Source organism: Carassius carassius, chromosome 45 (assembly GCF_963082965.1).
Source record: "Carassius carassius chromosome 45, fCarCar2.1, whole genome shotgun sequence".
In the NCBI taxonomy this organism is placed as follows: domain Eukaryota; kingdom Metazoa; phylum Chordata; class Actinopteri; order Cypriniformes; family Cyprinidae; genus Carassius; species Carassius carassius.
The window spans coordinates 21,504,073-21,520,126 of NC_081799.1; the positions used below are offsets into that span (position 1 = coordinate 21,504,073).

The window sequence follows — 16,054 nt, forward strand, 5'->3', positions numbered from 1 at the left end:
GAGTTATTAAAAAATTGGTGTCACATCACTTTGGGCAGGCTGAGACAGAAGACATAGTTCTAACCAGGTTCGTGCGGTTTAATTTCATAAATCCACCTGGAGTGAGTTTGTAGCTGTCTACCTGATGTCAAGTGCTCACAGAGAAAGATTGAAATGCTACTTAAATGCTTTCTGCACAGCTGAGCGAAGATGTTGGGGATCTTTAACAGGATTACGACAACTTAAAGCTTCACAAATATCAATCCTGACAGTCACATGCTAGACGAAATGAAGCCCTCTGTCAAAACAAACAGAAGACGACACCTCTTTAAGGAGATATCTGGAAGCCTCAGCATGTGCTGCTGCAACCGCAAGCTTCGTTCTGGATAGCAGAGATTTTAAACGCTATACCTCAAACCTCAAGACTTCCACAAAATAACACAATGTTCTTGGAAAAAGGGAAAGAAAAAAACAAACCCGGAATGGGGCGGAGCCAAGTAGGTCATGTCAATCATTCAAAGCATGGCCTACATTTCTCCCTGATGTTTCCACCCATTCCACACACACACACACACACACACACACACACACACACACACTCTCTCTCCACTAGAATGGAGCAGAAAGCTGGTGGCACACAAAGGAATCTATTAAATCTCAGCTTCAGAACAGTTAAACCAGACAAAAGGCTCTGGATTATGTGCATGTATGCCTATGGGCAGTGCCCTTATGTGGCCAGAGGGGTCTGACATCACCTGACGCATTTATTTATGCGAGCGACACCTCTCGCTGCTCTTTTCACTGCTGCCAGAGGGAAAGACAATAGAGGCGGCGGTTTCCAGCCCTCCTTCACCACAGGTTGGCATTCAGGCCTATTGTTTGTGTAAGAGCTGTGAGAGTTTCCAATAATGAAGTAAACAATTCAAAGGCAAACGACACCCCTATCTGTGCTAATTAGAAATTAATTTGTGGGCAAAGGACAGGAATTCTCGACCGCCTCCAAATATGAACGAAAGATCTAGATGGGACAGCAACAGATTTGAATAACGAAAACAAACAACATTAACAAGCAAAAAATGAAGTAATTATGAAGTCTGATTTAAGAGATTAAACTCGGAAGAGGAGGAGAAGCTCATTAAAGCAGACTTATCTTATTATAGGAACAATAAGCGGTTGGACTGCAGAAATTTAACCAACAAATCACCTATTCATCCACCGAACACATTAGGAAGTAAAACCTTGGATCCAAAACCACAGCATTACAGAAATTCCTCGAAACAAAATATTATTCATTTTAGGACAAAAAAAGTCATAATATTAAAGATTAATAATATTAATCATTAATATTAAGGATGCACAATATAATAAGGCAATATAAGGGTTTATCGTATTGTTAAATAAGAGATGCATCTCTGATTTAAATTGGAAAAAATATTTTAAAATCTTAAATATAAAAAATATATATATATATATATATATATAAACTGTTATCGGTCTCATTTGTTAAGTATAGTTAGTTTTTGGTAACTTTTTACTTTAATACTAATTTTGTAACCTATTTTATTGAAAGAATTGACTTTTAAAAAGATTTAATAATCATTTATAAGACTAGTTACTATAATGATCATACAGTTCACAATTTTTTATTAAGTATCAACTGTTAAATGAAATAATCAACTCTAAAATGGTGTATAATTTAAACATTATCCTATTTTTCTATACCATTTATAATCTGTTAAATTATCGGCTATTGTTGTTGAAAAATTTGGTCGAAATTCAGTGCATTCTCCAAAACTTTTGCTTATAAAGCCAATCCAAGCGCAAATCATCCTAATGCAATGAAGCACTTTTTTGTGGTTTGTTCCTGTAGTTTAGTGGCACTGACTGACCTGCCTACATTAGCTGCGTTAAAGTGCCTCTTTTCATCAAGCCAGTGGCTTCCACACAGAACCGGGCTTCAGCCTCAACAGGAAAGACTCATGACTGACAGTTGCTCTCCGAGTTCCCATGGATACTATTGTGACCTCACTGATAACACTACTCCCTCCATTCACTGCCTACTTAAAGAACTGGTTCAGAGGTCAGCCATCCGGAGACCAGGGGTTTCCATGGCAATGTGGCTCATTTAGGGACAGCAACAGAGACCAAGTTTGCATTCACCAACCGTCCGGTTGCAGAAAAAAAAGGAACTACCTTTGGGAGACACCTTCAGTTTCTGATCACAAAAACACTTTGAATGCACAAGCTAAAATAACATTGTTCCATGAAATATACTTCAAATACACATAATGCATTCATTTCTTTGTAATAATTTCAAGAGAAAAGCACAAGCAAACCTTGACAACGTGAGGAATAAGAGTGTTATTGTGGCGCAGGACAAAACAGTAGGTCAAATAAAACCCAACACATAATTACGACCACGAGAAAGTAATAAGCTGTCTGTTGGGAGCTCTGTTTTTCTGCAAAAGAGAAATGCAGCCACCCTCCTTAAAGTCAATTACAAGTCAGTTATGTGGTTTCCAGTATTTCGGTATCTGCTTACAACACTGCAGTCCAAACTATACCCAGGTTTACGATGAACAGCCTGGGCTTGTTAACCCACAAGCAGCCAAGAGGGATAACAAAACCACTTTAAAAGTGCTTGCTATATAGTAATCTACAACTTATCCATCCAACTTATGGTAATAAATATATATTGCAATAATAATAATAATAATAATAATCATTATCATTATAACATAACTTAGAAATAAAATGACCAACAACAATACAGGCTCTACTTGAATAAGACTAAGTGATGCATAGGATATGCATCTGAAATCAGAGATCCAAATGTGGTGCATTGGTCCTAATGACAGTTCAAAATAAAGTAAAATAAAGAAACCTTCATCCTTTTCTCAAATGCTAAGTGCATAATGAAGACAAAGAGCTTATTGTGTTCTCTTGGTAGACTACCTCCCCCCAGCACACACACACCAACTCAAACTTCACCCCTTCCCCAATACACCCCTCCTGCTAAAACAAGTCTCTCCAGCGACAAAAGCGCAAAAAAATTATGTCACCCGATTGGATCTTAAATAGCAGTCACTGCAGTTTTCTTTGTTTAAAGCAGATTAGTTGACAAGCTTTCCTCCATATGAAGAAGGCACAGTAAATAAACAGGATTATTTTTTGTAACCTGTTGGCTGTTAAGTATATAACTTGAATCTACCACCGAGAGGCCTGGGGGAGCGAAATTCGCATTCAGAAAATAAATAAATAAATAAATGAAATCACTGCAATTAAATGCAAGAGAGGAAATAATTCAAATATTTGCAAAATTGCACTAAATGACTTTTATCTTTAACAACTAGTATTGTGCAATAACAGTCCAGAGGGGCGATATGGAGGCATAACACACCGTACCTGCAACATACAGCCCTGACTCACAACTGTGACCGCCCTGCCTAATTTCAAAAACTTTCTGCCTTGTCAAACCAGTTCCCTCCTGCAAACAATTAGTGCTGGACCATGTACCGCTGGAGCGTGTGTGCGTCTGGAAGCACAGGAGGTGAAGGAGTGAAAGATGGAGAGGGAAAGAAGGGGGGAGAGAAAGAGTGAGGAGAGTGGAAGGGGGCTTGGAGCGCAATTATAGTGGGAATTTATGGTCTGAGAAACAATTTATAAATCACAGTGCATGGGCTAACACAATCCAGATTTCACTGCTTGCAGCTGTAACCAGTTCTAAAGTACACACAGCGTGTTTGTGTGGTTTTTCACGAGGTTGGGTCTAGGAGCCGGGCGGCTAGGGGAACGCACCATCGACATTGGCTGTGTCAAACTGTGGGTGTGTTTCAAAGAGTGCGAGATGCGATGCTAGGAATTGTTTACAATCGCAAGAGAACAGTATAAAACCTAAACAACTCAACTAAACGGCGCCGGGGTTGCAAACTAAAAACATGAAAATTACATTAAGAACATTAGCATCATATTGTAATGTCACCAAAGGGAAGAAGAGTTGTGGCTGATGACAATGTCTACAGTTACGTCCTGAAACTTTGACATTTTAAATCAAACAAAACTCCTTTTCTATACTGCTAACTTGATCTTGGTAACTACTGCAAATGCCACTCCACTAATTTTCACTAACTGAGGAGTGCAACATCAACAAAGGTAAAGGACATAATTATTGGAAATGTAACACTTTCAACAAGTCTATAAGAAACCCAAAACGGCCCAAGTTTTGGTTGTGTGCAGAACCAAAGTTAGGGGATATTATTGTTGAAAAAGTAAAAAATGTGAATAATTTCCTATAGTCGGCCCATAAAGCTTTCAAACATTTATATCCCATAATTTGTGACATTGTAGTAAACAAAAACGTATTCTTAATTTTGAGTTACTTATAATCTTGTCAAAAGTAATTTTAACTGTAACAACATTTACTTCTCCTAATTCGTTTGTTCAGCGGTTGTTGGAACTGATGGAAAAGTTATTACAGTTCTGACAGTTAGACGTCACAACTGTTGAAAAAGTTACAACGTTCTAATAGCTGAAGGATGTAACTGTTGGATAATGTTACAAACATTGTGATAGTTAGAAGACAATTGTGACAGTAAGAAGAAAAACCAAGATGGTGGGCACGTCCACACATAGCGGCTTCTCTCTCTCCTGTCAGAATGGGGTTTTCGCGTTTTTGTTGCAGTGTTTTTTGTATGTCTTCATCCCGTCCATCCCATCCCATACCTGTCTTTAAGTGCACATACAGTCGTGAGTTTCTGCTTGAAGTTGGCAGAACACATTTTTGGAGTTAAACTCCGCACAAGTGGAAGAGCTGCGGGATCTCGGTCTGCTCCGGAGGCCTACACAATCACCGACACTACCCTCCTCTCTACTCTGCCGTCACATGACTGCACACCGTGACACAACTCCAACCTCTGCTTTAGGTTTGCGGATGACACAACTGTAGTGGTAGCAAAGTGAGCCGCCTTGCTGGGTGGTACAGTGACAACAATCTCTCTCTCTGAATGTGGAGAAGACGAAGGAGATTGTTGTTGACTTCTGGAGAGTGCACACTCAACATGTTCCTCTGACTATCAACGGTGTGACTGTGGAGAGAGTGAGCAGCACCAAGTTCCTGGGTGTGCACATCAACAGAGGACCTCTCCTGGACTGACAACACTGCAACACTGGCCAAGAAAGCACAGCAGATTCTCTACTTCATCTGCAAACTGAGAAGTGCCAGAGCCCCAGCCCCCATCATCTGCACCTTCTACAGAGGCACCATCGAGAGCATCCTGACTAGCTGCATCACTGTGTGGTATGGCACCTGCAACGCGTCCTGCCGCAAGTCACATCAACGCATGGTGAGAGCAGCTGAGAAGGTAGTTTAAGTCTCTCTTCCCTCCCTCCAGGACATTTATGGAACCTGTCTCACCCGTAAAGCCCTCTGCATCGCAGGTGAGCCCACACACCCGTCACACAGCTTCTTCAGTCTGCTGCCATCAGGGAGGAGACTGCGGAGTCTCCAGGCCAGGACCAACAGACTGAAGGACAGCTTCATTCATCAGGCTGTCAGGAAGCTGAACTCCCTCCCGACCTTGCCTCCCCTCCCCTCTTTTGCCCCAGGCACCACTGAACTCTGAACCCCCTTCCCTCTTTTTTTTTTTTTTTTTTTTTGTAAACATGCCCTTATTTGTATAGTTGTATTTTATATTTAACCTGTATCTATATGTATTTTTATATTCTACTGTTAGTGTTAGCTGTATGCACCAAGAGTCTGAGAGTAACACAATTTCAATTCTCTGTATGTATGTGCTGTACATGTGGAAGAAGTGACAATAAAGCAGACTTGACTTGACTTGATGTAATGGTTGGAAAAGGTTACCAAATTTTTAACAGTTAGAGGAAATAACCATTGGAAAAGTTACCAAAGTTTGGACGGTTATAGGACATAACCTTTGGAAAAAATGCCAAATTCTTATAGTTAGTGGATGCCACTGTTGGAAAAGTTATCAACGACCTAAGATACAACTTTACCAACATTTTTCCCAACCCAAACTGGAAGCACCTGGTAAACCATTACAACTGCTGTATCATCAATTTCAACAAGGTTATATGAAACCCAAAGCGGAGTACGAGCTTTGTTTGTCTACAACTCCAACAAAGGTCGAGGATGTAACTGTCAAAAAGGTAATCACTTTTGACAAGTCTTTAAGAAATTATGAATTTGAAATGGTAATCACTTTTGAAGAGTTGATAAAAAAAAACTAAAACAGAGAATGAGTTTTGGTTGACTTAAAGAATGTAAATGTTAGACAAGTTTATTAATAACACACAAATTAGGGGAAGAAATAAGTGCACTCCTGTTCAGTCGATTACAATGAAGTACTCATCTGGAGAAATGAGGAAGGCTCAGGGGTTTTTCACAAGCCCTCAACTGCGCCACTGGGTCAAAACTGCAGCTGTGCGCGGGGAGGGGCGGCCCATGCCCTGACCCACAAGGCCTAGCTGGATAAGACATACGCTCTCATGTACAAACAAAAAAGCATGCACACACACAAAAGCTTGTGGTCCAATATGAACATGTCATGTGACAATGGAGCCGCTCTCAACCTTGTGGTCAGGGTGAGAGCTGTAGAAGCACCGTGTCTGTGACAGACCCCACATTGGCTCACAATACGCATTCTCCTCCAATCACATGGCTACTCTTTTGTACCAGCGGTTATGTCACTTCCACTCCACCAATCTGAATGAGCCAGACTGCAGTGGACCAATGAATGTCTGGATCCAAAAGAACTGGAGCAAGGTTTTGTTTTGTTCTTTTTTTTCTAATTAATCATCACGCCACGGACCATCATTTTTGAGAGGAAGTGAGCGGCAGGGTGTGCGCAAATTGTTCACTACATGTTGTCTGACAGCTCTGAGCTAATCTTAATGGAGAGTTTAGAAGGAAAGGGGGGTGGGCTGCCAGGCTCGGAACGCAATGAAGACCCCCCTACTGGAATCTGGGAACTTTGGTGCCCACTCAACTGTGAGTCACGTCAACAGGCTGTGAACCTTAACCTCTCACCTCTAACTGAAACAATGTGAAGATGTATCTCACTGTCAAACACATGGAAAACCGACCCATCTCCATTTAGGATCCAAGGAAACAAATTCCCACAAAATTTCAGCAGCCAGTTTGAATAAGACTCCCAGGCCGACAACAAATCCAGCATTTTGACAACCATAAGCCTGGCCAATTGAACACCAATTATGGCGTTAAACTTCTGGAAGATTTGTCAGCCGTCTACTTTGTTTATGTGACATTTCTTGAATGCGAACATTTGGAATGGCTGATGTTTTAGGGATTACGAGTACGCTGCTGCAAAATGAAGTGTTTTGTGGATCTACCGTGTAGCTCTCAGTCGCCACCCTCTAGGCTTTTGTTCAGCCTTTTAGAGCCATACTGAACGACTGAAAGGCCCCTATTCATAAAAGCTCCCATACACTCCCTGCCGCCTTGGCCAAGAGTCACTATAGAACATCCCTCATTTCACACGAGAATCGGGCCGCCTGCCCACCCCCAAGCCCCTGCCCACAAAGAGCTTCTCCACCGATGATTCTTTAAGATGGGGAAAGGTGCTCAATATGGGCGAAGCTTACAGCTGACACCATCACAATAATACATAAACTCACTGCTAATGCAAGCAACGCCCTTCAGTGTTCGGGCAATTATTTGTGGGCTTGACTGACGTTTTGAAAATACTGAACTTAAATCTTTTTTGAAGCAAGTCAATACTAGTAAATCTCTAAAATTGTAATATATATTAGGGATGCACAATATTATCGGACTGATATTGGAATTGGCCGATAATGGCTTTAAATGTAAATATCGGCAAATTATGCGGATATGTCTTGCCGATAAAAGGAAAGCCTTAACTCATGTGTGCTCAGGGTGTGCTAACGATTAGATAAGCACATTTTTTTTCTGAATGATGATTAGATTGTTTTGACTTAGACCAATGGTTCCCAACCTTTTTCAGCTCACGGCCCACACAACCAAACACATATGCTTGCGCAGCCCACTGCAAAAAATATTAACTGACCCGCTATTGTTGGGTTAATAACTTAGTACTCAGAAGCTAGATTGTTAACTGTCTTTATTGAATGAACTGGCAATGAACAGAAAATAACTCAGGCTGGCAGCACTGCTTGGTACAACTGCTGTTGTTCTGTAGCATATACAGCAAAAATATCTAAGACAAATTGGCGGTTTATTCTTAAACCAATCAGCGAGCTTGAATAGTGGAAGCATAGTTACAGTTTAATATTAATTTTTTGTTATTTAATTTTATATATATATATATATATATATATATATATATATATGAAATGATGTTATTATGTTATGACATTTTTACATATGTGAACAATATTATTATTTATTTTAATAGTAATTGGCGGCCCACCTGCAATACCATCGCGGCCCACAGGTTCAAAACCACTGACTTAGACTGTTTTGGATAGCTGCATTTAATCAGTCAAAGCACGTACAGAATGATGTGTTCAGTGTGTGATAGAGTAAACAGTAGCAGTGCAGTGGCAGAAGTGGCAGCATCCCCCAGGTCCTAATGCCCATTCGCTAAGGAGTTTTAATATGTAGGAGGCACTGTTGCCCTACTTCTAATTAAATTTAAAGTAAATTAAAAGTTAAACAGCCTACCCAAACAACATTTAGACTGTGTTTCTGATTAAATAAATCAGTAATTGATGTCATAAAATAATGAATATGTTTTGATTTAAAGGTCAGAAGCTACAGCGTACATGAAAAAAAAAATATATATATATAACTTACACTTTAAATTAATTTTATATATACTGATTTTTTCATTAATGTGTAATGTGTTTTATTTTTTAACCCAATCATAAGCTTTAAAAGATTTTCTGAATTTTTACAACTCTTTTACTTCAGTCCATCTACAAATGTTTAATCTTAAAATAAAATATTAGGATTAACACTGCATCTTTCTGGGAAAAAAATGCAGCAATTGATATGTAGTTTACCTAGGCTATAGATATTTTCACAGCTTCAATGTACTGTCAAAAAAAAACCTTCATTGTTGTTTATTTAATTCTAACAAATAAGTTCTTGTTAAAAACAAACCAAAATGTAAAATATTTTGCTTATAATTTCTGCACAAAAGAGAAGAGACTTGGTGTTTCCAAACAAAATGAAATGTATCGGAATCAGTATCGGCCACACACAACTATAAAAAAAAAAGTTTAAAAACTCCATATCAGCTACCCTCTTTTTATCAGGTTTCGTAAATCAGAATACATGCATTCTTTGTGCTAAAGGTAACATTTAGAGACAGCCATAATTAAAAGCATGCTATGATAACCATATCACAAGCAACTGATCACATAAGGAATTAGCTGAAAGTACACCTCACCCTACGAGAAAATCTTGATGCTGCAGATATCAGATCTCCTGTGGCCTTTTCAGCCTGGCATGAAGCATCGGGCATAACAAGGCCATGTGAGACCATAGAGGGCTGCGATGAGATAACATGTTATTGCAGTGTTCACGTGCTCCAACTAAGCCAACAGGACGCACACACACACACACTTCTTGGCCGCATGCCCACTTTCTCACCCACCTGACACCCTCATCCCCACAGCTTGCTTCGTTTCTTTCCCATAATGCTTTACCCCTAACTACCCCCCTGTACCCCGCCCGCTCCCTCCCTCCCCGTCTCGAGGCCCCAGGAAGCTCTGACTGCGAGGTAATAACTGAAAACAGCTGTTAAAAATACCAGACTGATGAAGCCTGAAGCCAGCTCCCCCCACCCCCCCCCCGCCCCCACCCCTTAAACTTTATCCCCGGCACAATCAAGTTTTATTAGCATGGAGTGATGCATGAAGTCAGTACGCAGCTCTGAGCGAGAGCTCGCTGTTTTTTGTGACCAAAACAGGGAGGTGGGGGTGAATTTCACTGCAGGACATGCAAGCGAACATGAAGTGGGTTTTGATGAGCACTGACCACTGCCAGCACAATCTTATCAATGGAGAATGACGTCAGCGGCTCACACACACACTCACTAAAACCAACACAGAATCTCCAAAGAGGCTTCAGTCTGTTTTGCCTTGGAAAAATAAATGTTATACTGCTCCCAACGGAGCACAGGCCTAAAAGATCGGGCTAACTGCATCCATTTTAGATTCCCAATTTGTCTTCAGACACTTGAAATTATTTTGATTCACAGCCCAGAGTTTTCCCACAAAGACAAATGAATGTAAGTGTAGACAAATGAAAAGATACTTTATAATGACAAAAAGATAAACACACACCTGAATACTTAGGTGAAACAAACTGCATATAAAAAAGAAAGTATAAGGATGAGACTCAGAATAGTAGGCTTAATTATTTATCAAACCAACACTTCTGCCATGAGTTTTTTTTTTATGCATGAACAAATCAATAAAGCTTATTATTTTGAGTTGTGCAAAAGAAGAAAATTAAATGAAATATCAGATTCTTAAAGGTAAAACGTGTGATTTATGTGCAAAAAATACTCTCTACTCTGCAGTTGGTCATTCAAACAAGCAGCCCTGCCCCAAAACTCATGCCATTGGCTGAAACAATATTGCTATGCCAGGCTGGTTGAGATGTTTAACAAACAGTCAATGTTTTTGATAGTGCCACAATGTTTAAACTTTTCAGTAACTTACAAACGGCTACAGAAAAAGCTATCATATGTATTAGCTTTCTCTAGGACTGTATAAGCATAAGTAACTGAAATTAATTAATTTTTAAGTATTGCAAATGAGTTTTCAAAAATTTGAATAATGAGTAGGTATGCATGATAAATCGCATGAGCAATGTGCATCTTGTCAGTAAAGTTGGTTCTGTGATTAGTAGTAAATCTCCATCATGTGTGTTCAGATGGAGTGGCATTTAATACACAGAGTCATAGTTAGCTGACAAGCTACGCAATATCGCGTTCATAATCGAAAGCGATTCATCTGCGATTATGAACGTGATATTGCGTAGCTTATTAGCGGACTACGGCTCAGTGTATTAAATGCTGCTACATCTGAACGCACGTGATGGAGATTTACTACTAATCAAAGAACCAGCTTTACTGACGAGATGCGCATGACAATCACATGCGATTTATTGTGCAGCCCTAATAATAATAAAATAAAAAGCAGATGCATTAAGATATGGAGCAGTTCTACTTCATTACATTAAAAACACAAACTAATTAAAACCACTGTGTAATGATGGCACGGTTGCTATCTACACCATACTGTAAACACAATGCCATTCGAAGATAATTGTCCAAAAAGATAAAATCCATTGCAAAAACACAGCAAATTCAGAATGATTTCATGCAGCTAGCACAGGACATGATATGATCAACAGGAAAGAGATCTGCGTTACGGCCTTGGGAACAGCTCCCTGCATTCTTTTATCTACTTCCTGTAGCATTTCTTCAGACCCTGTGGTTTGCCCTCACGTATAGATTCATAAACCACTCTCCTTTCAGGAGGAACTTCTGTAAATTAGGGCTTTATTTTGCCTTGTTCAAAAAAAAAAAAAATTCTGACATCTAGAACAACGCCAAGCTTTTGTGGAAAACCAGGAGGAAAATAATGTTTGGCTTGACATTTTTTTCTTCTGGTTTTAATCTGTCAATAATCAGGTTACCAGAAAGGTTCTTCGGTGAAATGCGTCCAACAACGGGAAGGTTTTTAAATGGTCGCCACTTGATGAAGAAGTAACATTAAAAGGGGAAAAAGGAGAATTGGTTTATGTTTCATGCAATTCCTGGCCTCCTAACAAGACGCAGCATTCATAGCACACATTTCTTCTACACAGCAAAAGGGAGACCGAAATATTTCTAAACTAATTTGGATATGTTTATTTTATCCTTGCAGAAGAAGAAAAAACATAACATATGAAGTTGGGATAAAATTGTAAAGCTGTGTTTATTTGGTCAATTGTGCAAACATTCATACACCAGTTTTCAGGTTTCCTGAACTGTCTTGCAATACAGGAATGCTGTCTAACTTAAAGGCCTGGACAATGTCCCCTCTGTAGCTGAAGACGGGGAGGTGGGACAGGCCAGAGGGGGGTGCCTGGTTTCTCTCTCGCCATCTACCCCCACCCCGTCTCTGAGTGCTGACTGTGTGGAAAAGGCTTGGGCTGTTGACAGGGCCGCTCTTCTGAGCACTGTTTGTTTATGTAAAACGAGGCCCTCTCGTAAGCAGGACAATTCCTCTGTTTACTTTATATTGTCTTGTAGGTCTTAAAATACCATCGTAGAGGAGAGAGTTTAAAGAGTGGAAGAAAAATGGAGGGGAAGAGAATGCCAGTCATAAAGGGCCGACGTGCTCCGACTGCACAGCTATGAGATCAAGGGCTTGCCTCTTACTCGCTAGTACGACTTTGTGCAATAAGTGCACTTATTTCATTAAAATTGTGGGTTGGCTTGGCTCAACTCCAACGGAAGTGAATACACAAGTGCGAAGTGCTTTGACAACTATGCATTTTTTTCCTAATTTGAAGAATGAGAATAACACTGGCAGCCAATCAGAAGTCACCTATTAGCCAATCCGCTAACGTTAGCTATCATTAAAATTATCATTCTCGTTGTGAACCAACCTTGACAAACTTTGCTAGTTTTTGCAACAGGTGTTTTGTCCAGAATTCATCCATTAGCCAATCCACTACTATAGTTATTAAAGTTATTATTCTTTGTGTGAATGGACCTTAAACGTTGCTAGTTTTTGCAAAGTCAGCTTCACTTGCTACAGTGCTGTGCTACTAGGGTTGTCAACCGTATTTTGGGCCTGATTGATTTGTCCCTAACGTGACCTCCCTTGTCCCGTTTTTTTTACACTGCTACAGTGATCTAACCACTGACTGATACAACAGCAGCAGTGCTGATCACTGGAGAATGATCACCGATACCTATCCAATCACAGGCCCCCTCACGCAGTATACATTAAGTAAATCAGTTTTGACTACAGTAAATCAGTTTTGGTGAATACAAACAATGTGATTGAGTCCAACATCCCGCCGCACATTAGAAGTGATCAGGGAAGTCTTCTTTCACTATTGTTATGTTGTTAAATAGAGAAAAACATTTTATATTAAAGTAACTAATAGCATAATTCTTAACCTTGGACCTTATTCTTGAAACAAAAATTACCAATAAAAAGGTGTCAAGCACCAAAAGCAGCCCAAATTAAATCTATAAGATGTTTTTAATTGAAAATCAGAATTTTCATGGATACTAATATATATATATATATATATAGTAGGGCTGTCACGTTTAGTTCGAAAATCGATTGCACAATCGATCGGACCAACCCAAAAAAGTTTCGAAAATGAAAATAGGGAATCGATTTTAACCAAATATGTACACTATTAATTTTAAAATAATTAAACAATAAAAAATATAGATGTAACAAAACTCACAAACAAGCAGAAAAAGAAAATAAAGAATTCCAAAAGTGCAGTATGCCTTGCGAAAGCTAGACAGAAAATACCAGCAATTTTACGCGCCTATAAGACCCAGTGACGTCGAAAGCGACCTCTTATGCTGCGTTCACACCTTGCGCAGCTGTACCTGAGTGTCACTGGGACATCAGTGTGGTCGGAGCGCGTCTTCTCAACAGCTGGACATATAGTGAATAAAAAACGCTCTGCTCTGGACCCCGAAAATGTTGATCGACTTGTTTTCCTGTCCAATACAATTGTAATGGCCATAGCCTTTAATTATGCCTGCCTAGTGCCACCTAGCCTAAGTGTCAGTTACGTTCAATAAAAAAAAACACACATGGCCTGTTCTCAAGTCCATTTAAAGTTTCATTTTTTTGAACAGTTGAATTGCCTAAATTATAAATGCAGCCGGGTTGAAGCCTGCAGTGATGTTTATCTTTTGTTATGGCAGCCGTCCCCTCTGCATATATATTTTTTCGAGAATGTTGCACTCCTGTTGCTGGTTGGTTATTCTGCACGAAACTTCATGCCAATAAATAAGAAATATTGCTGACTTGTGCGTTTCCAGTGCTCTCTTTACGTTCGTCCGTTATTTGATGTTCAAAAAGGAATCATCTTTTTTTTTTAGACATGGAAAATCGATTTTACAATCGATTCGATGAACACTTATGTCTTAAAAATCGAAAATGATTTTTTCACAAAAGTGACAGCCCTAATATATAGTGATTGTCCTGTATTTTCATTTTCTGAAGTTGCCAAACCTATGTGCTACACTAGGATTAAGCAAGCATAAGATGTTAGCAATAGCATCTAACAAAACTTAGCAGACCAAATTAATAAACAAAACATTACCGCCACACCAACAAAAACAAGTAAGAAAATAAAAAAAGATTAACCTCACAGCGCTATGAAAAATATATTGACTAATCAGTGGACTTTTACCCTGCTGTTTACACCCACAAGAATATAATGAAATCAGTTAAGAAACATTATTAAATAAGGATGTGATAATTAGCAAACAAAAAGCAATGCTGTTAAACTGATGGGGATGTTCAAATCTACAAAAGTGCTGAATTAGCATTTGCGAAAAGAGGACATTGTGGAAGATAAATCCTTAAGCAACTTCAACCTGGGGTCAAAGCAAACCTTGTTAAAGGAGACTAACTCAGTTAAGAAAAAGTATCTAAACCTCCTTTATAACTGTAAGAGGGAAGCTAAACTCTCCACAAGAAGAGTTTTAGTGTTTTTTTTCTGTCGTACAAACTAAAACAAAAAGACCTGGGAGAAAATAAAGCTCCCTCAAAACATCTTAGCATAGCAGGTTGTGTTTACATTGAAAATCCAGTGCCAACAGTTACTGTAAACAATTTTCAGCTTCGGTTCAGTAACATTACATGTTTTTTCCCCCTAATAGACTGAGTGGCGCTTCACAAACTTTTGTACTCCAAAACTATACACAACCTTTCTATAGTACAATGGGAAAGACACGGTTGAATCAATTGCCTTCAGGCTCACACACACACACAAATACACACCAACAAGCCAGAAGTCAGATGTTATTATCCATCTTATCGACTAGAATCACAGTCACTCTTTGTTACAGCTGCTAGAGGTAACCTGTTTTCCTTAGTCAAACCACTCATGCGACAGCAACCATTCTCTGGCTAATGTTATTTGACGAGTTGAAAAAAACCATTGTGCTGCAAACAAGCAAACCTAATGCCACATCTAATATCCAATTGTATGACCAACAGATTCATGCATTCTCACGAGTTAGCAGCACAATGAACGAATGTTTATCTCCACAGTCTTACTGAAATTTTTCCACAATGACATGTTAGCCTTCGTTCAAATGCCTCATCACTTATACATTGACACAGCAGCTTTGGAAAGTAACAGACAAACACTGTGCAAAAAAAAAAACTCTAATAGATCTAAATGGAGGAAAGCAAACATATGCAGCAATTTGCCTGCGATTCAGACATCTCGGTGGGGGCTTGCTGCTCAGGTAGCCAAACCACCCCCCCAGGTGAAGATGTCATTAAGATAATGGGCATCCAGTAGAGACCTCCGATAGGGCCGTCAAGCGGTAACTAATGATAACAATAGTCGCCTAACAGCCCTTTAATTGAGTTTCACTGATGGGGAAGAACTTATCTAGAAAATCTCTATGTCGCTCAAATGAACTCAAAGGTCTTCATAACATAAGCCATAAAACACGCAATCAGAACCAACATTCCTGCTTTCGATATCTATGTGCCCAGTCGTAAAATCGACTCTCCAACCGGGCAACATCCTATCGCACAACAACAAAAGGACTTAAGACACATTCCTGACACAAAAATCTGGATGAATCCTATCTGCCTGGGCTTGCCTCCAGTTTGTCGCCTGTTATGATAATACAAAATTAATTGTGCAGATGTCTCACTGCGAAAAGTCCGTTTTCATGCCACTGGAGGTGGTGAATAAAGGCTTCTTTTGTGCTCTGGTGAGCCCAAGTAAATGACTTATTGTGCAATTTATCAGAATGGCCTCCTGATACATGCAAGCTCAAGACTCAACAAGTGGTAACAAACAACGGTAAACTCTTGGAAGACAAAG

The 16,054-nt window shown here is 39.5% G+C and overlaps 1 protein-coding gene across 1 annotated transcript in view; it reads right to left on the reverse strand.

Annotated features, from left to right (window-relative positions):
• The window catches only part of tcf7l1a (transcription factor 7 like 1a), a 31,084-nt gene that overhangs the window by 13,708 nt on the left and 1,322 nt on the right, over positions 1-16,054 (reverse strand). The gene's annotated exons all lie outside the window — the stretch shown is intronic.